The following is a 20,021-nucleotide window of genomic DNA, read 5'->3' as shown; positions in this document are numbered from 1 at the left end:
GGTTGGTCCTGCATTGAGGAGCCTACTCCATTTTCATCCCAATCATGCGATGGAAGGAACTGTGATGCCATAAGTTCAGGAGTATGGTACGAAAAGTCTACATACACCTCTACCGCAATATAACACTGTCCTCGGAAGCCAAAAAACCTTACCGCGTTATAGGTGAAACCGCGTTATCTCAAACTTGATTTGATCCACTGGAGCGCGCAGCCCTACCCCCCTGGAGCGCTGCTTTACCGCATTATATCAGAATTCATGTTATATCGGGTCGCGCTATATCGGGGTAGAGGTGTATTATTGTTAGTTGTCTATTGAGATCTGACAGTGTTCTCACATGAACACATGGAGAAAGACACCACATTAGATTCACCTGAGCAGGCCTGGAGCTAGCTGTTGACTGGCCAGAACTATATGGAGTTGCCCAGAGAGGGCGAGGACTACTGGCCAGGAGATGTACTGATTCAGTACTTGTTCTGAGCAGCCGGGATGGGAGGGCTGCTGTGGAGTTCCAGCTAAATCTTAAAGTTGCTTTCTCCAAGTAGAATCGCTGGGGGTGGCAGTGGCAGGACTTCCACCTTCCCTTTTGCCAGGTGAGTTCCTCTCCCCTCTCCCAGCAAAGAAGGGTAAAAATCGCACCATGCACATGAATCTGACCTGCAGTTCAATCCCCATGTGGTATAGGGTCTGAGTGAAAAGAGGAGATAGGTTGGTAGTAAAGAAAATAGTTATTTTAAAATTACGTACATGTAATACCTAAAGCAGGGTTTTTGGCAACCTATGGCATGGGAACTGATTTTTAATGGCACGCTGCTGCCTGCCGGAGTCCCGAGGGGAGACAGCCAGTGAAGGACAGAGCCCATGCCCCGCAAGAGAAGAGCTGCCTCAGTGGCCTGCCCGTGGGCTCCCGCATCCCCTCACCCGGCAAGGAGCCCTGCCTGAGGGCACGGAGGGGTCTGTTCACCTGGGCTGCTTTGGTATAGCTGGCCATGGCGGATTGGCGGCGCACCGGGGGAGCAGGTTCATTGCTGGACCCGGTCCTGACTCCTAGTGGCAGGAAGCGGAGGCAGGAGAGGCCGGCAGAGGCAGCAGTGCCGGCTGCTGAGCATCCCCGAGAGGAGGCGCTCAGCCGCAGCCATGAATCGGTACCTGCTGTTTGTGAGCTGGGAGGAGCGGAGAGTCCCGTGGCCAGGCGGCACTGAGCGCATAGCAGGTATGGGCGAGCGGGAATCGGTGGTGGCCAGAGAGCCCTGAGGTGAGAAGCTCGCATGCTGCAGGGTCATGCGCTGCCCAGAGCAGCTCCTCCAGACAGAGCCAAAGGGGACTCTCTCGCTAGGGCGTTAGGTGCGCTCATGTGGTGTGCCACAGGGCCCCGAGTAGGTGAGCCGACTCAGGGCCACAGGAGTAGGGAAGCCCTCTGCCCTGAGTCCCCCTCACACACACACTCAGCCCTCTGCCCTGAACCCCCCCATACACACCCAGACCTATGCCCTGAGCCCTGCAGCCCTGCACACTCTCCAGGCCCATGCCTTGAGCCTTGTGCCCCACACACACCCCAGGCCCGTGCCCTGAGCCCTGTACTCCCCTCATACACACCCAGCCCTCTACTTGACTCCTTCACCCCCCCTCCACGTCCCCAGCTCTGACTCTGGCACCTCCACACACATCCAGCCCCCTGCTCCCTGACACCTGCACCCCCCTCACATGCTCCCAGCCTTCTTCCCTGAGGCTTGCACCCCCCACATTCCCAACCCCCCCACACCCCATGCACCCCCTGACATCCTGACTCTTGCACCCCCCTACATCCCCACCCCCACCCTGAGCACCAAACAGGAGCTGCCCAGGTAAGTGCCCCACACCCAAACCTCCTGCCCCAACCCTGAGCCCCCTCCCTCATTCTATCTCCTGGCCAGACCTTTCACCCCCAGCCCTGTGCTCAGTGCACTCTCACCCTCAGCTCAGTGCAGAGAGAGGAAAAGAATGGTCCAGAACCAGGGAGAAGGTAGGTACCCACTGTACGTGGGCAGGGCTGGGACCCCAAACTGGCAGCAGGCTGAGCGTGTCCATCAGCTGGGATCCCAGCTGGCAGGAGCCAGCAGATGGAACCCCTGAGAGGCAGTGGGCTGAGCCGCTCAGCTGACTGTCGATCTGGGGTCCCGGCCGCCAGCCCCACACAGGCTGCTGCTGGTTTGGGCTTCTGGCTGCCGGACCCTTGCCAGCCAGGGTCCCGGCTGCAGGCCCCGCTCAGCCCACTGCCAGCCTAGGTGAACAGAACCCCAGCCCAGCAGTGGGCTGAGTGGGCTGGCGGCGTAAAATCAACGTTTTAATTCAATTATACATGAAGCTTCTTAAACATTTTGAAAACCTTGTTTATTTTACAGTACAACGCTAGTTTGGTTATATAATATAAAGACTTATAGAGAGAGACCTTCTAAAAACCATTAAAATGTATTACCAGCATGCAAAACCTTAAATTAAAGTGAATAAATGAAGACTCGGCACACCACTTCTGAAAGGTTGCTGACCCATGACCTAAAGGATGGTCCCTATGAGCAAGTGAATGTGGCATTCTCCCAATACTTTGTGCATTTTCCTCATTTTGGACCTGCTTCTGTAGGAAAAGTCCTGCAGCATGGAGCAGTGATGAATCTGGGTTAATTTTAAGGCCCAGAACCTATTTTAGTGCCCAAGTCTGCAGACTTCCAGTGACTTAACCTGTAGGGTCACTCAAGTGCAAAGACAAATGGTTGTGTGCTCAGGCGCCTCTTGTGTTGATGCATAAAGCAAGGGAGATGGTGCAGGAAGTCTTTCCTTCCTACTCCTTGTGCACTGAATGGGGAGCAGCCAAACTTGTGGTGCTTCTGCTCTCTGAATCCCATTCTCCTCTGACTTACTGATTTCACACGTGTGTTTTTTGTGACTTCCTGATTCATGCCAGTGTAACTCTGAGGAGAATCAGGCTTGCTGAGAACAAGCACTAGGGGAGGAGTGGCCAACCTGTGGCTCTGGAGCCACATGCAGCTTTTCAGAAGTTAATATGCAGCTTCTTGTATAGGCACTGACTCCAGGGCTGGAGCTACAGGTGCCAACTTTCCAATGTGCCAGGGGGTGCTCACTGCCCCCACACTACCCCTTCCCGCCCCCATCCCTGAGCCTGCAGTGCTGATCAGCAGGGCTGCCGGTTGCGGGGAGAGCTCATGGGAGGCTGCTTATGTATTACTGTGCCTCTTCAGCAATGTGCGTTGGTAAATTCTGGCTCCTTCTCAGGCTCAGGTTGGCCACCCCTGCACTAGGGAGTCAGTGCATTGCGGGGAACTCTGCAGCTCCTTATTACACAATAGCAGCAGCTACTGCTATACTGCATATGTTGTCACCCAGCAGCCCCCCTGCAATTATCCCTCCTCCGTGGCTGGAATGAGCCTGATTATTATAATATTAGCTTTTGTGTTACTGTAGCATCTAAAGACCCCAGCCAGGATCAGGTTGTAATCATCATCCTAGGCAATGTATAAACAGTGAGAGAGACACCAACTCAAGAGTGCTGACACAGTAAATAGACAAGATAGATGAAGAGCAGGAGGGGAAACAGGAACAGAGAGCAGGTTAGTAGCTCAGCCAAGAATAGACCCCACGACTCCTGATTCCCCATCCAGAGCCTTAACCAGGGAACCATGCTGTCTTCCATGGGCCTGAGTCTTCTTTCACTCACACCCATGTAAATATGGAGTAATTCCACAGAAGTTAATGGAGTTACACAATCCTAGTACCACTGTGAGAGCACAATCAAGCCTGTTGCTTCTATTAGCTGGTGTCCCATCATGGTGGGCACTGGTATTACCATCAAATCACTCTTTTGAGTGTGAGGTTGTTTTTTTTTTTTTTTGAGGGGTTTGAGTGATGATGCTTGCTTCTCCATAATTATGGATTACTTTTCTGAATTATCATCATGTTGTGCTTCATCTTTGTACCTATTAGAGGCTTGCTGAGGTGAGCCTCCACCTGTGGAACTCCTTGCCAGAGGATGTTGTGAAGGCCAAGACTATAACAGGGTTAAAATAAAGAACTAGATAAGTTCATGGAGGATAGGCCCATCAATGACTATTAGCCAGGATAGGCAGTGATGATGTTCCTGGCCTCTGTTTGCCAGAAGCTGGGAATGGGTAACAGGGGATGGATCACTTGTTGATTGCCTGCTCTGTTCATTCCCTCTGGGGCACCTGGCATTGGCCACTATTGGAAAACAGGATACTGGGCTAGATGGACCTTTGATCTGACTCCAGTATGGCTGTTCTTATGAGCCATGAGATTTGTTTTTTGTTGTTGTTGTTTTAGCACTCGTTCCATGTAAATGGCTTTTAAGAAGCATCTAGACCTGAAAAAAGAATGTGTATAAGCTGCAAAGCTTGTCTCTCTCCCCAACAGAAGTTGGTGCAATAAAATATACTACCTCGCTCACCTTGTCCTGTTGCTTTAGTCTGCTCAGCTGCTGTGCTAAGGAAATGGTGGAATTTGGAAAGAGGACAGTGTGGCATATTGGCTTTGTGTGTATCAGTGAGCAAAAGTTGCCCCCCCTAGTGACTGGCTTACTTTTGCCATCAGCGGCAGGAGATTTCTGGCTCCAGCATTCAAGGCTGGGATTTGGGGAGCTGAGGGACCAGAGTTCTAGTCCTGATTTTGTGTGTGTGTGTGTACACGTTCCATGGATTTGTTACAGTAGGGAAACTGAGAAATACTGTGACACTCTGATTTTGACAGTGGGCTTGTGAGTCAAGCAAATGGGAAGAAAGGCACCAAGTCTGTGATTCATGGAGTGAAATGAGCGAGAGTAGCTCATTTTAGGATGAATTTCAAAAGGCAGGAGTCTGTTATCCCACATGGAAGGGCTGACCTGAGCCAGAAAAAAACTGCATGCTCCTTAGTGGGTGGTAATTATACAGTGAACAATCGGCAGATGCTGTATTTGCCTGACCTAATGCTCTTCCTGCCTTAGAGATGTAATCACCAGACTGGAGCATGTCTTGCTGCATGAGGAAAGGGCTCTGAAAAAGTCACTCTAACGCGTTTTTTCCTACATGATAATGTTAACTGGATATCATCTTAGGCTTCTCGCTGGTCACAGTTTTAATCTGTGAACAACCCAAATGATTCAAAGATGAATGTACAATCAGAGGATGTCTTTGTTCGGAACAGAGTGATCCTTTATTATTTTCATTCCCTTGTAACTCATTAATTTCTACTTAACATTTATTTTCCTCTCTCAGCTACAGTGGTTGCCATTTAAAGTCAGCCTTCATCAGCAGCTATTTCTGTGGTATCACAGCTATTCCCCATTTTAATGATGGAGAAACACAGCAGTTCTTTCATATACCACCGTGTGGTATAAACACCGGCTCTCTAATGGCGACTGCTGTGCTTTTCCTTCATGATTAGATTGTTATCATTTTATTTGGCAAAGAAAACCAAACAGCACAGCTAGTGTTATGAACTCTCTTATTTAGAGGCGTTTCTGTTGCTGTTTAGTGATCCAAATCTTTTCGGCACGTTTGATAAAGGGAGGAGAGAATGCTGGAGTTTCTTCTCACCAAGCCGTTACTTGAACATTCACGATTCTGCTAAGCTCCATGTGGTGAAGTGCAAGTTGTTCTTTGTGAAACGAGCTCTAACACACTGAGATGGTCTAAAGATCTCTGTGTGTACGTAAACTGACGTGCAGCAGTTGCATCAAAAGTCTCTCTCTGATTCAGTGTGCTTATCTCAAGACCGCCTAGCATTACAGTGATATTCCAACTAAAGCAGGTGTGTGCTCAGGAGCTAACATTGGAGGTGTAGGTGTATATGTGGTGACTATATAGTGGAGAAGAGTGCACTAGAAGTACCATACATGAATATTTTTGTGGAGGAGGGATGATGTTACAGGAAGAAGATAAATATTCCCATTCAGTATTTCATAAGGAATTATTCACCCAAGAGGGTTTTATGGATTATTTTTAATTACAGGATGATCCTTTTGAAATAACAGTACTGATTGTACTGGTTAGTCTGAGTGGTTGAAGCCCTTTATAGGTATGATCTCTAACAATACATCAATAAAGATAATGTGAGCAGCTGTGTCTCAGCTGCTCAGAGCATCCAGCAGATAAAATCACAATCCCAGGAATTCAGCAGCAATTTTAGTTTCTTTGGTGTGGGTTAGAGCAGATTTTTCTCTGCATCATTTATCACATTGTGCACATATGGTTCCTATACTTCATCCCATTCATTCTTACTAATTTCAACCTGTCCTTTTCAGCACACCTGAAGAAGAGCTCTGTGTAGCTCAGAAACCTGACTCTCTCACCAACAAAAGCTGGTCCAATAAAAGGTACCCGACCTGCCTTGTCTCTCTTTTTAACACAGACATGCCTGTGTATTCAGTAATGATTCCTAACTTGGAACCTGCTGAAGGTAAAGAGGTGTTTGGAGGAGGGTTGAGGAGCACAGAGTTAGCATGAAGTAACTTTGATCATTTCATTTTGTCTTTAAGGCGTTTGAAATCCCAGCCCTAATTTTCAGGGTCTCAGTGGCATGGAGTTATGTATTGTATGCCCCAGGCAGACGCTCCCTCACAGTTTCTCTCCCTAACCCACGTGATCTTCCTTTACTTCACCTCCCACCCCATCACTAGAGAGGGAAGTGAGTGTAACCTCACAAGTTATGTAGCTTTCACCATGCTCACAGGCCTGTGCCATTTTCTCTTTAGCAGAGCTTGTGAGCCTGCCCTCCAACCTTGCAGCGTCATTCTTCCTTCCTCTGCCATCTCTAGTGTCAGCGAAGTTTCTCTGTCGCTGTAGTCACGTTTCTGTTTGATGTGGTGATGAGATTGGATACTCAGCCACATAATGCAGTCTTTCTTGCAGTAGCACAATCCAAGATCAACTTCTCAAATGCCCCCAGTGTCTGTCCTCTCTCATTGGCTGCTTGTTCTTCTTCCTGTTCCAGACTTGCCAGAAACACTAATTTGTATGTAATAAAAATACTTCTCCAACCCTAAAACCAGTTTCAACCAGCACAGTCAATGGTGATTTAGGCCCAGGGCTGCATTAGGCCCCTGCTGAATTTAAATTTGACCAGTCAGTTGCCTTGTACAAGATCTCAGTGGCTCACTGATTGGCGCTTCATTGAAAGAATGTTTATTGCCATGCACAAGAAATAGCTCCTCCTTCCTGGTGTTCTAACTGCTACATGGAATAACATGCAGATCTTGGGGAGCTGAATACTGTGCTCTGTATTTGCAAGCGCTATGGTAACCAAGCAGCTGCCTCTTCCTGCTCACTGCTTCCCTCAACTCCTCCCCTGCCAAACAGGCGTGTCTCACTGGCTATGGAGAGCATGGAAGAAGAGTCAGTTGCTGTCTCCCTGGCACATTCCAGCTGGATAGAAGGAGAGAAGAAACAGCTGCTGGTATTTAAATACAGCTCAGCCCTCGCTGATGAAATCTTGTTGCCTGCTCGTCCTTCCCATCTCCCAGCACAGAGCTTTTGACCAGTGCTAGGTTTGTGCTCATGAAACAAGCCTTCTGAAGCATGATAATGTTAAAGTGTGAGGTTAATGCAGGCCTGTAATCCGCACCTGCTGAAGGACTAACCTGGCTTTACATTGGCTTGAAGTGGAATTAGTCATTAATTGTCACCTTAATTGTAGCCAATCACAACCAGCACTCACCATAACATGCATGTAGATTTCATGTCTAAGCTGATCTATGAGTACTGAAATCGACCTGATTTATGTATTTATATATTTAGTTTTACCCTTTCTCTTGGGCATAGTATTTAATCTCCCAGCTGCCTCAGTGGCCATCATCAGTGCTGTTTGGTGTCATATTTCCTGTCAGAGTCCCTTTTGTAGGATATAAAATGTGTCTCTTTGAGAGTAAAAAGCCACATAAGGAAAGTGAAACAGTTTGGTCCCTAAGGTGTCAAACAGAAGGGCATGTTTTTGGCAGCTCTCGCACAGGACCAGTTGTTATGGAAACGGCTGATAAAGGTGCCATATATTTTGAGGGCTAGTCTCAAACCAAAGCACCAGATCTGACCACCCCCAAAGCTTGAGGAAGTTGGATCCTGATTTGCATCTAAACCTTGTGGATTGTCCTTATGTCTGGTATTTTTCTAAAAGAAAAATGTCCCTCTTGGATTCCATCCAGAACAAGCAAGCAACTTCCTTGCCAGATAAGCTGCTTTCACAGTCTCTCAGCATTGGAACGGACATGCCTGATCACACTCACGACTAAATCACATTACATGTAGAAAGTGGAATGGATGGGTGGAACCCAGAGGTGCGCAGCTAACAAAGGTGATGAGCACAATATAAATACCTAAAGGTCAGACTGGCAGGTGAGAGAGATAAAGAGGCTGCATAATGTATTTTTTACTGGATACAACTGTATGGATACTTGTGGAAACAAATACAGCACCTGATTAATTTCAGTTACATGACTGAACAGAATCAGCAGATCTTCTGCAACTCCAGCTGTCATGGTGTTTCCAGCTCTGGGCTCGTCCAGACTAGGGGAGGAAAATCGATCTTAGATACGCAACTTCAGCTACGTGAATATCTAAGATCGAATTACTCACCCGTCCAGACGGCGTGGGATCGATGTCCGCGGCTCTCCGTGTCGATTCCGGAACTCCATTGGGGTTGATGGAGTTCCGGAATCGATATAAGCGCGCTCGGGGATCGATATATCTCGTCTAGATTAGACGCGATATATCGATCCCCGAGCAATCGATTTTAACCCGCAGATACGGCAGGGTAGTCTGGACGTGGGCTGAGTGTAACTCGGAAGCTTGTCTGTCACCAACAGCAGTTGGTCCAATAAAAGATATTACCTCATCCCTCTTGTCTCTCTAATATCCTGGGACCAGCATGGCTACAACAACACTACATACATATAGTGTTTCCAGTGTGATAATGCTCAGTGTTCCTCAAGAAAAGGCAGTTATGTGGTATTTTGTACAGACACTCCCTGAGTTACATAAACCTGACGTACGCAAATCCGAGCTTACGGAAAAAGTTCTGTTAGATAGAAATAGGAGGATGTGGGGGGGTTGCGGGTTTTTTTTTGTTTTGTTGTGTGTGTGTTTGTGTGTGTGTGTGTGTGTGTGTGTGTGTGTGTGTGTGTGTGTGTGTGTGTTTATAATGGTCGGAGATAGGTTTCCAACTTTTGCAAAATTCGAGTTACGCAAGGCATTCCACAACGGAAGGCTTGCGTAAGTCGGGGAGCATCTGTATTGTGAAATGACATGGACGTGATTTATTCAGCAGTGTTTTGTGATATAACTGGGAACCTTTTCCTGAGTAAGGACTGTAGAATTTCTCCTGGAGTGATTATAATTTCTCAGCGGATAAGAGGGGTGGGATTGATTTCCAAAATAACTGCAGTACAGAAAAATGGCTTTGCAATATTGACTCAGAACATGAGGGCACTATCTTAATATTCCCCAGTTCATGCAAGTCTTTTCTAGTTGAGTTCTGTGTGGTAATATAGCCATTACAGAGATGAAAGGGCCCAATCATACTTCCACAGGAGTTTGTGGCAAAACTCAGATTGACTTCAATAGGAGCAAAATACTATAAATATTTGCTCTGGTATTTCATCTGTTTATTTGACTGTTAATATCTGATTTAACACCTCCATCCATCAGCTCTCTGTTACTCCAATGATCCTTTTCTGTTCTCTTTCAGAATGAGAAGGCTTTGGGACATTCCGTGAGCCGTTCCAGTAACATCTCAAAGGTGTGGTATGCAATGGATTACGGTCTTTGGTAAATTTGAATTTGTGTGGTTTTGTTTTTTCAGATATGTAGGATATACATTCTGTAGTGATCAACAGAAAATGCATTTATAATGATGGCTAATTGTAATGGAAGAAGGCACTTTGTCTAAAAATTAGAATTGGGGATAATCTGTTCCTGTGACATACCAAGTGTACAATCTAGTCTAGTGAGTAGCTCTGTCACCTCTGCCCTCTAACCTGGCGTGCCCTTTACACTGCGTTGCTGTTGTTGCCTCCACTTCTGGACTGCTCACAATCAGCCTCCAGCATGTAAGTCACTCCCAGCTATGGCTGTGTGCACTTGCAGCCTGCCAGTAACACCCAAACTTTTACCAGCCTGAATTATACTACAAGGTGACTCCCACATTCACCCAGTCCCGGATTTTCTCCAGAAATGTACATCTTGTACTGCCCATCTCTCTCCTGGACAATACAAGCTCATATAAAGTCCATTGTTTTATTAATAGAAATGATATGCAAAAATTTTATTGCCGCAAATGAAATTTCCCAGACACTTCAGTTCAAACATGCTGGATTAGATAAAACAAACAAGTTTATTAACTACAAGGATAGATTTTAAGTGAATACAAGTAATGCAGTAGAAAAATTAGAAATGGTTACAAGAAAAGCAGAAATAAAATGCAACTAGTGCTTGACTTAACAAGCTATGTTAAATTCAAAGCCATGTTTTTCTCACATGTTCTCAACAATCTTACTGGCTGCACTTCTTAGCCAGAATGCCTTCTTTGTAATGGCTGCTTCTTTTGTTCCTTCTGGTTCAGTGAATCAATGGACAGTGAGAGAGTGGAGGAGGTGGGAGCCATTTGGGTATCTGCTCCTTCTTTTTGTAGTCCAGTCCTCCATTTGAGAAGCATCTCCAGCGGGGAGCATGGCACTAGGCAGACTGTGTGGACAGGAGCCCCTGCTGTTTCTTTGATAAAATGTGGATGTCCTGCCCATGCCCCTTTTCCTGCCAATTAATAGCCACTTAGCAGATAGTGGCCCATTGACCTTGTTTACACCTGGCTGAGGTGTCAGCTTGTCCTTTGTCTTGGAGGAACTGGTTTGGCCACTCCACAGGCTTGGAATGTGTTTTAGTGAAACCATACAGTGGAATCTTATAAGTTTACATACAGTGTTGCTACACATATTTTACTAGAACATTAATGACCAGCAGATTATGAGTTTCCAAATGATACCTCACATGGTGTTCCTTGTACAAAGATTACCACAATAGCGTGCAAGGGCTGAATACAGGGTTACTGCTGTCACTGTTCCTAATAATGGAATAGTGTTTAGGAAACTCATGAATGAAATTCTTCTGAAAGTCATTTCCCTTTAGCCTTTTCGGAATCTGGGATCTCAGCTCAAAGGGCTGGATTGTGAGTAAGGCCACAGACAGCATTAGGGGAGTGCAGAGGGGCTGTGCTGACTTAGACAGAATTTCTCCTGGGATGGACAGGCTCCAGTCCTTCCCCCACTGGAGTAGCTGATACCAGTGGTAGTGATAGGTTGGATGGAGGAGTCCTGCCATTCATTCCGTGCTAGAACCATGTCTGTGATTAGCCTTTACACAAGTGGAGTTGGAGGGCAGTTCCCTGCAATGTTTTCTTCCTCCTGTTCTCCTGCTCAGAGGCAGTCTCAGGGGAGACCTTTGGTATATCTGATATGGCTGAGTCAGAAGGCTCGGGTAGGTGGCCATTTAATATCTGAGTGCTCTGCCTTCTGCGGATGACACAAGGGAGATGATCCCTTCCCCACAGAGTTTACAGTCTACGGAGTAGATTGTCACTTTGCAGTCTGCCCTGAATAAGGGGTGAAATGTAATTGTACCACTCGAGGCACAGACCAAGGCGGGAGCAATGATTCTGAGAGGCTTTATCAGTAGCAGGTTACAGTCCCCTCTCACCATGCTGGCTCAGCTCTGCAAGTCAATGAACTGAGGCTGGGGGATTGGAGTCAAGGCTCTGCTCATTCCCTGGCCCTGCCCACCCACTCCCCGCCCAGAGGAAGTTTGTTGTCAGTGAAGCGTGGTATTTGTTCCCTGGAACAGTGTCTACAGTTACGCTAACACATGTATGCTTGGTACAAGGGACTAAGATCAGTTAGCAGCAGGACCTTCCACTGCCCTGTAGGCTACACAAAGGCTTAAGGGAAAGTATCCTGACATTTATAGGCCGAGGCAAACAACTGGACTATACAGCTTACATCCTACCTTTATGTATTTTTTGACATCTGTTTGTTACCTCCCTTTGTTCCTGATATATGGCTCAAAACATCCCTATTAATCATTCTGTCAAACCATCGTATCTTGCACTAGATTGGGATGTATCTGTACTAACCTTGAAATGTACAGTAGAAGTTATGAACGCCTCGGGAATGGAGATTGTTTGTCTCTCTGAACAAAACCTTGTGGTTGTTCTTTCAAAAGTTTACAGCTGAACATTGACCTAATAGAGCTTTGAAGCTACTATGCAGAAGAAGAATGCTGCTTTTAACTATCTTAATTTAAATGAAACAAGCACAGAAACAGTTTCCTTACCTTGTCCATTTTTTTTAAACTTTCCCCTTATTTTTTTTGACATTTACATTTAACACAGTACTGTACTGTATTTGCTTTTTTCCTCTGCTGCTCCCTGATTGCATTCTGCTGGTTCCAAGTGAAGAGTGCGGATGACTAGTCAGATCATAACTCTGGTGTCCATAACTCTGAGATTTTACTGTATTTACTAACTATCTAATACCTAATATGCTAGCAACAACTCTATCAAATTCATAAACTTATAAACATCTACTCTGATAGTTGGCCTAACTTTAATTCATGACCTCTGGTTCTGGCCTCAGATCTTGTACTAGTGCTCCAGACTCTCTCTGCCACATTCCCCTGCTTTTTGTCTTTTTTGGGGGAGGATGTTTACCCATCATCCTGGAAAAACATAATGCATGGATTGAATATGAGCCAGTGATCGTATGCACTGTTTCTTGGCTGTTTTACTTTACCCATCCATACATTCATGCCCCAGATGTCTAATGGTCTGCATGTTCCCTTGTATGATCTGTAGACAGTTTTCTTTTTCCAAATGTTCTTAGTTCCATATCGTGGCCCTGGGAGTGTTAGGTCTGGGACTTGGTTTGAGAGAGAATAGTTTTAAATTCATTTTTCAAAACTGGGATAGGCACTATTACAATATAATCTACAGTTTTATGTACATAAGGAGTAAAACAGGAATTTGCAATAGTGACATCACAACTGAGGCCTTCGTATATATATATTACATGGTACTCTACATCCAGGTTACAGATTGCCCTTACTGCTGGTTGCCACCATCTAGGAAGTTTCTCTCTTCCATTGGATTGGCCACGCACTGGAGTTGCGATGTCAACAGCTTTCCTGGCATAACAAGCTGGGCGTGGTGCTCTTTAGGTTGTATTGCTCTGTGATACTCCAGTAGTTGATGTAGATCCAGTTGCTTCTTGTAGATGCTGTTTTCCAGATAACTTACTGAATGGACAGTAACCAGTTTATCAGATATTGCTGTCAGGATTCAATATTGGTAATTTGATACTAAACAAAATTGTTTTGAATAGTATGTGCAGAGTACATCACAGCTCCAGAGTTATACAGAAACCTTCTCCCTTTGTATACATTACACATCTCATTGTCTTTCTGTGCATTGCATCACACATTGCAGGAACCAATCCCTGTGCAACATGCGCTGTCCACTTATCATGATTCAACTTCCTCTTTACCTCATCTCTGCACTCTTCGTACCAAATTAGTGGTGTTAATGGACAGTGGTCCTATGGGTGCAAAGAGATTGGTCACCAGTGACTCCCAATCAGCGTTGTCTATCACAGCCTCTGTCACATTCTCCTTTATCTTCACACTTGGCCATAGGGCATGGTCCCAATCTGAGTCAGAGAGGTGAGGTTCAGACAAAACTCATCCAGGCTTCCCCGGCATGGTGATGGTCCCCACTGAAAAGCTGTGATATGCCAGAGCACATACTGCGTACCAGAGCCGTACCACCTCCCGCATTCTCTCTTTAATGACTTGTTAGGCCTAACCTCCCTTGCTTGTGGTCAGGTTCATTCGGGCCGAACAGTCACAGAACCATCTGTGCTTGATTCTTTTACAGCAATCTGTGTTTATTTCATCTCCTTGTGTTGCTGTCTCCACAGTGGATAATGCTGTTTATAGGTACCATTCTCTATTGGTCCCATACTGTGAACATATACCAATTCTTTAGGACACCCTGTCCATCTGGGAATAGCAATCATAACTGGCACAGTCAAGTTATTAATTTCATGTGGTTCCCAGGGTCCAGGACCTTCTAACCTTGCAAACTGCAAATATTTTTTTCCAGTGGTATGAATTCCTTTTTCCACTCGTATGATCCGGATAGATGTGCTGTTTTAACAACCTTGATCACTTCCCCTTTGTTTTAATGGCTTGACCTAATCCATCAATTATTGAGTTAATTTTAAATTTTAATTTCTTAATATTTGCAAATTTCATGGGGAGACCCGAACTCCCCGTGCCACTCTGTATGGTTATCACAGTGTCCTGCTGACTCTACAGCTGGGTTCTGTTTTCCTGCACGTCCACCAATCATTTTGGGCCTACTAAAATACAATTGTTTTGCCTAGAAAACCCCAGACTTGTTTATATGCCACAACATTCAACATTTCTTTACCAATTTGCTTTTTCCTTGCCTTTATATTGTTCTCTGCAATTAGCTGATTAATTTTGGCTTGTATTTGGTTAAGTAGTTTAGCAATGTCTTCCACATTGTAAATGGTGCACTGTTTCTTCAGTAGCCAAGCCCTAAATACCATGAATTACAGGTTCAGAGAGTTTCCGCTGTCCAGTGGTTACAATAGTTAATGCTCTATTATAAGCGCATATATACAGTGACTCCTCACTTAAAGTCGTCCCAGTTAACATTGTTTTGTTGTTATGTTGCTGATCAATTCAAGAACATGCTTGTTTAAAATTGTGCAGTGCTCCCTTCTAACTGCCTGCTTTGTCCACTGCTTGCAGGAAAAGTAGCCTGTTGCAGCTAGCTGGTGGGGGCATTGGAGCCAGGGTGGACCCGCAGCCTCCCATAAGCTCCCCCATCAGCTCCCCGCTCCCCTAAGTTCCCTGTGCAGCAGCTGCCAGCAGGCTAGCAATTGCAGTTATCCCTCTCCAGACTGCCATGTGCTGCTCCTGCCCTCTGCCTTGGAGCTGCTTCCTGAGCCTCCTGCTTGCTGTGGGGGGTGGGGGCTCTAATGTCAGGGTGTCCCCCTCCCCCCTGCTCCTACACCCGCTTACCCCTTCTCCATATAGAGCAGGGTGGGGACGTGGAGGGAGAGAGACAGAGAGAGCCTGGGGAAGCAGCTCTCTCAACTTCCTGATCCACTTAAAAAGACACTGCACTTAAGAGTGGGTCAGCTTACTTAAAAGGGCAGTGTGCATTTCTCTCTCTCTCCCACACACAAGGTGTGCGTCTGTCTCTGTCTGCTGTGCTATCTCCCCTCCACTCCGTTCCTGCCGCCTTGTAGAGTGTGAGGCTACATTAACAACAATGTGTTAACCCTTGAGGGCGCAGCCGAGTGCTAGTTCATCATTTAGCACAAGGGTTCTCAAACGGGTCGGGGTCGGGATCCCTCAGGGGCTCATGAGGTTATTACATGGGGAGTGGCAAGCTGTCAGCCTCCACCTCAAACCCCGCTTTGTCTCCAGCATTTATAATGGTGTTAAATATATAAAAAAAAATATTAATTATATTGGGGGGGTCACACTCAGAGGCTTGCTATGTGAAAGGAGTCACCAGTATAAAAGTTTGAGAACCATTGCTAGAGTAATCTTTTTCCCAACCCTTAACTCTTGTGTATGTTCCTGATAAAATGCTAGTGTATTACATAACAAAGAAGTATACAGCAGTAATACAGTTGCTTTTACACAGTAGCCAAATTCATCCATATTTCAGTGCAACCCTTCTGTCAATCAGAGCTGGCAGCAGCCAGGGCTGGATTCAGTATGTAGGGGTTTCTTTTTAACAGTACAACACAAAACCAGCTCGAGCCCCCATCCAGTGACCTGAGACAATGACACACCACCACCTGGGCACCTCTAAGAGTCAATACTTCCCCTGTCGCAAGGACAGAGTCTGAGTATAGCAAAAACTTTTAATAAAAGAAGGGAAGTAACCTATCATTAACTTGGGGAAACAGGGTTCATAAACATAAACCATGAGCAAAAGACCCACCCCCAAGTAAGTTGGACAGTGTCCTTTTCTCTTAGGTTCTTAAGTCCAGCAACCATAAGTCCATTTAATGTGCCCGTCTCTTCTCCGCACCCCACTCACAGTTGCTGTCCTTGGTCAGGGCAGACCCAGAGTTCAGAGGTGCATCTGCAGAGTTCTCCTCCCACCCTGGTTGGAGAAGGGAAAGAAGATATCTTACTCGCTCCACTGCCCGGGCACTTGCTTGCCACTTTTCCTTGCCAGTCACCCTGCTAGCTACCTTGCCGTCTGATTGCCGTATTTCTCCAGTGGCCACACTGGCAGCCGATTGTTGAGATGTCTTCAGGCCGCACCATTTAACACAGCTCTCGATCATTTCAGCTCTCAGTGATTTCAGCTGCTAGTGGGGGGAGCTTTACTGCTGGTGCATACTGGGCAATCTCTTATATTAGAGACACTGTTCCAAAGCAGGTCTCATACTCAGACCTAAGTATCAGTGATTTCAGCTCTGCAGCATGTAACAATACTCTTAATTGAGTCTAAATTAGCTATGATATTACACAGTGGAAAATAGAAGGGTCAAATGATGTCTACAATTCTTAAGCAGGGTCCACTACCAACTACAAGTACCTGTTCCTATAATCTCTCAACTCACTGGGCTTTGGAACCCATGTCCCCTGCTTAGTAGGTTGAGGGTGAGTCCGTCAAGCAGGAAATGCCAAGTACAGTTCTGCTGCCCTTGATTCCCATTAACAAGGATAACAACCCTTTATTATTCCTGCCCCAATAACAAGGGGACTGGGGATCTAAGACCAGCCAGAAGTGATCATTTGGGCAAGCAATCCCATCATGCTGAGCACTTAGGCAATGCATGTGTCCATGCAAACGAGATCAGCTCCTGAAGTCTTCTTCCACAGCTCATCACTGTCAGGGGAGAGCTCGTTCAGACTCTGCTTATATCAGTAATAAAGATTTAAAACCACAGGCACATGAACTTACTTTGCCCCATAAAATACATTTGCAGAAGCAATTTGTTGCTTGCTAGATTGCCACTCACAGATAGATTTCAGTCCATTGCAGAAGACCTACATAACACCCTCTGCACAATTTAAGCCCTGTGTTAAGAGTTAAAATAATATAAAAATAGTGGTAAAGCAGTATGAAAGGCTTCATGCTGGGGAAAGATCTCCCTACATGTGTTTGTGAGCAAGAGCCTGATTTTGAAGCTCTTTATATATTGCTGAATTCAGAGCAATCGATGCATACTGTACAAGTGCTTGAGACTTAAGTCTCAAAACTGCTCCTGTTGCAGAATACAGAACTGGATTTTGCCATGCAATTCAGTGGAAACTGAATCAGTACAGAGGTGCACAAACATCTGCCAGCACCTAAGGATATGCCTGTGCTTTGAGCTGGGAGTGGGATTCCCAGCTCGAGGATGCATATCCATCTAGCTCTATTAGAACAAATGCACTAAAAATATAGTGTAACCACTGTGACACAAATTGGAGGAAGGGCTATCTTAGGGTCTCAGATGTGTAGGTACTTAGGGTGGCTAGCCTGTCCTTCCACTCATGCTGCCATGTTTACGCTTTATTCGAGTGCACTAGCTCAATTTTAGCTAGCGTGAGTCTGTCTCCTTGAGCAGGAAATTGCACCCCCAGCTCAAAGTGTAGACATACCCAGATAGAGGAACAGACAGACGTGGTGTAACTTGGAAACGCTGCCAGTCATGCTTCTGCATGCAGAGCTGGGCCCAAGTAGCAAAATTAAATTCCAGATGTAAATGTCCCCAAAGCTTAGGATCTGATCTGATGTTTTGGTTTGCCTCATAAGAGAGAGGAGCCAGCTGCAAAGTTGAGACCTGGATCCAAAATTCCACACAGTTCAGGGGAGTTTGGATTCAGGATTTTGGTTTCAGCCCTCTTCTATTCACAGGAGCAGATTTTTTTCCCAATGATAGAACAATGGGTGCTGTGTACTGTCAGGATTGCTAAATAGGTAATTCATACCACAGCACTTATCATTTCCACAAACTTGTAGTTTCAGATATTCACTTTGTTTGTTATATTATTTAACTGTTAAACCTAAATCGATTTAATGGCTGATGCCTGCACTAGACACATACCTAATGGAAATGAAACCAAACATTATTTTTCTTTTTTGACTTGCACATCAGTGCTCAGTGCCTGGATCTGGTTTTCTTTGAATTCTAAGCAAAGTAAGGATTTTCTTGGTGTCTCCTTGGTGACTGTGTTTATTTCAGGAATTGTGAGTGGGTGTGAATGTATAAGGTGGTAATATATAGTTGCATGGCTTTTGTGGTTTTGAATTGGACATTATTTGTCCTTGGCAATCTTAACAGTTGAACAGCGCTTTCTGTGTGTTTTCAGGGTTCAAACTTGCACTTTTGAAGTTCTCAAACTCCCATGGACTTCATTGGACGTTTAGGGTTCCTTAGCAATGCCATATCAGTCCCTAAAGGCTATAGGGGGATCAGTGGGATCCTAAACCTTGTTGTAGCTTTCACAAAGAGAGCTGTGTTATGAGCACCACTCATTAGCAAGTGGACAATTCGGAAAGCCGAAGATTGCAACTTTTATAAGAAATAGTTGCTATAACAAAAATATGTTTTTTCTTGTGTAAAATTGTGAAGAGTATAGAATTGTACTTAAGTCAGAAGAAGAGTTTTTATTTGGCAATTCTGAGAGCGCAAGTTGTTTTCCACATTAATAGTCTTGATTTGATAGGCCTGATTTCAAGTTTAATGTCTGGCCTTGCAAAGGGCTCTGTATTAGGCCTTAGGCATGTATATGGGAGCCAATGTTTCCTAGTGGTGAGAGCACAGGACTAGAATGCAGGAGACAAAGTTGTGTTCCCACTTCTGCCATTGGTCTGCTGGGTGACTTTGGACAAATCATTACCCCTCCTTGTGCCTCAGTTTCCCCATCTGTAATATGGGAATAATGATACTGACCTCCTTTTTAAAGCACTTTGAGATCTATGGATGAAAAGTGCTGTATAAGAGCACTAAAAGCAGCAAAGAGTCCTGTGGCACCTTATAGATTAACAGACGTTTTGGAGCATGAGCTTTCATGGGTGCATCTGACAAAGTGGGTATTCACCCACGAAAGCTCATGCTCCAAAATGTGTTAGTCTATAAGGTGCCACAGGACTCTTTGCTGCTTTTACAGATCCAGACTAACACAGCTACCCCTCTGATATAAGAGCACTATACCTTTAGGATCAGATTTGCCAGTTTTACACCAGTGTAACTAGGTGAGTAAAATTACTGACGTAACAGAGTAGTAAATCAGGCCCTTCATATGCTTATAGGTCATTTCATGCATGTGACATTTAATTTATGGCTAGTGGAAACTTATTAGTCATAAACTGTTAATGTTTTAATATATGTTTTTCTATGTGCAGTAGTCAAATAATATACAACTGACTAAGAACTTGTCCTCGTTGGCTGTGGATTTCTAAATTATTATCATTAATCCTGAAATCCCTCTGTACGGTACCAGTTACTCAAGGTGTAATTCAGAGGTTCCCCAATCTGTGAGGTACCCCCCCAAGGGGGCACTGAGGAATGTTGGGGGAGGTGGCTGGAGTCCAGGCCAGCTCTCCTCCCCCCCCCAGGGGGGAAGGGCAGGGAGAGAGTGCCACCCTGCTCCATGCCTGGCCCTGAACCAGACTGTACCCCTGTCTGCATCCCCACCTCCCAGAGCTATGGCCCTGCTCCCGGCCCCAGCTCTAAGGGTCAAGGAGTGGGGGCACAAACAGGGGAAAGGGAGAGTGTAAGGTAGCACGTTTGGGGACTACTGGTGTAATGGATCAGAACTTGATTCTACATTGCTTCTAAGCAGTTCCATTCTAGTCCATGCCTTGGCGGCTGATACACCCAGATGTATCTGATGTGTAGTTTTATAGATTTAAATGAAAACACTTAAGATAAAGAATGTTATTAGGCTTGGAAG

At 45.5% G+C, this 20,021-nt stretch overlaps 1 pseudogene; it reads left to right on the top strand.

Moving 5' to 3' along the window:
* The first annotated feature begins 986 nt into the window (after positions 1 to 986).
* LOC127053884 (cytochrome P450 2H2-like) overlaps positions 987 to 20,021 on the top strand; it is a 29,604-nt pseudogene continuing 10,569 nt past the window's right edge.

The sequence above is a fragment of the Gopherus flavomarginatus genome, chromosome 6 (genome assembly GCF_025201925.1).
Source record: "Gopherus flavomarginatus isolate rGopFla2 chromosome 6, rGopFla2.mat.asm, whole genome shotgun sequence".
NCBI lineage: Eukaryota > Metazoa > Chordata > Testudines > Testudinidae > Gopherus > Gopherus flavomarginatus.
Note: the sequence above shows the minus strand (reverse complement) of the source record. Positions and strands in the feature narration are given on the sequence as shown.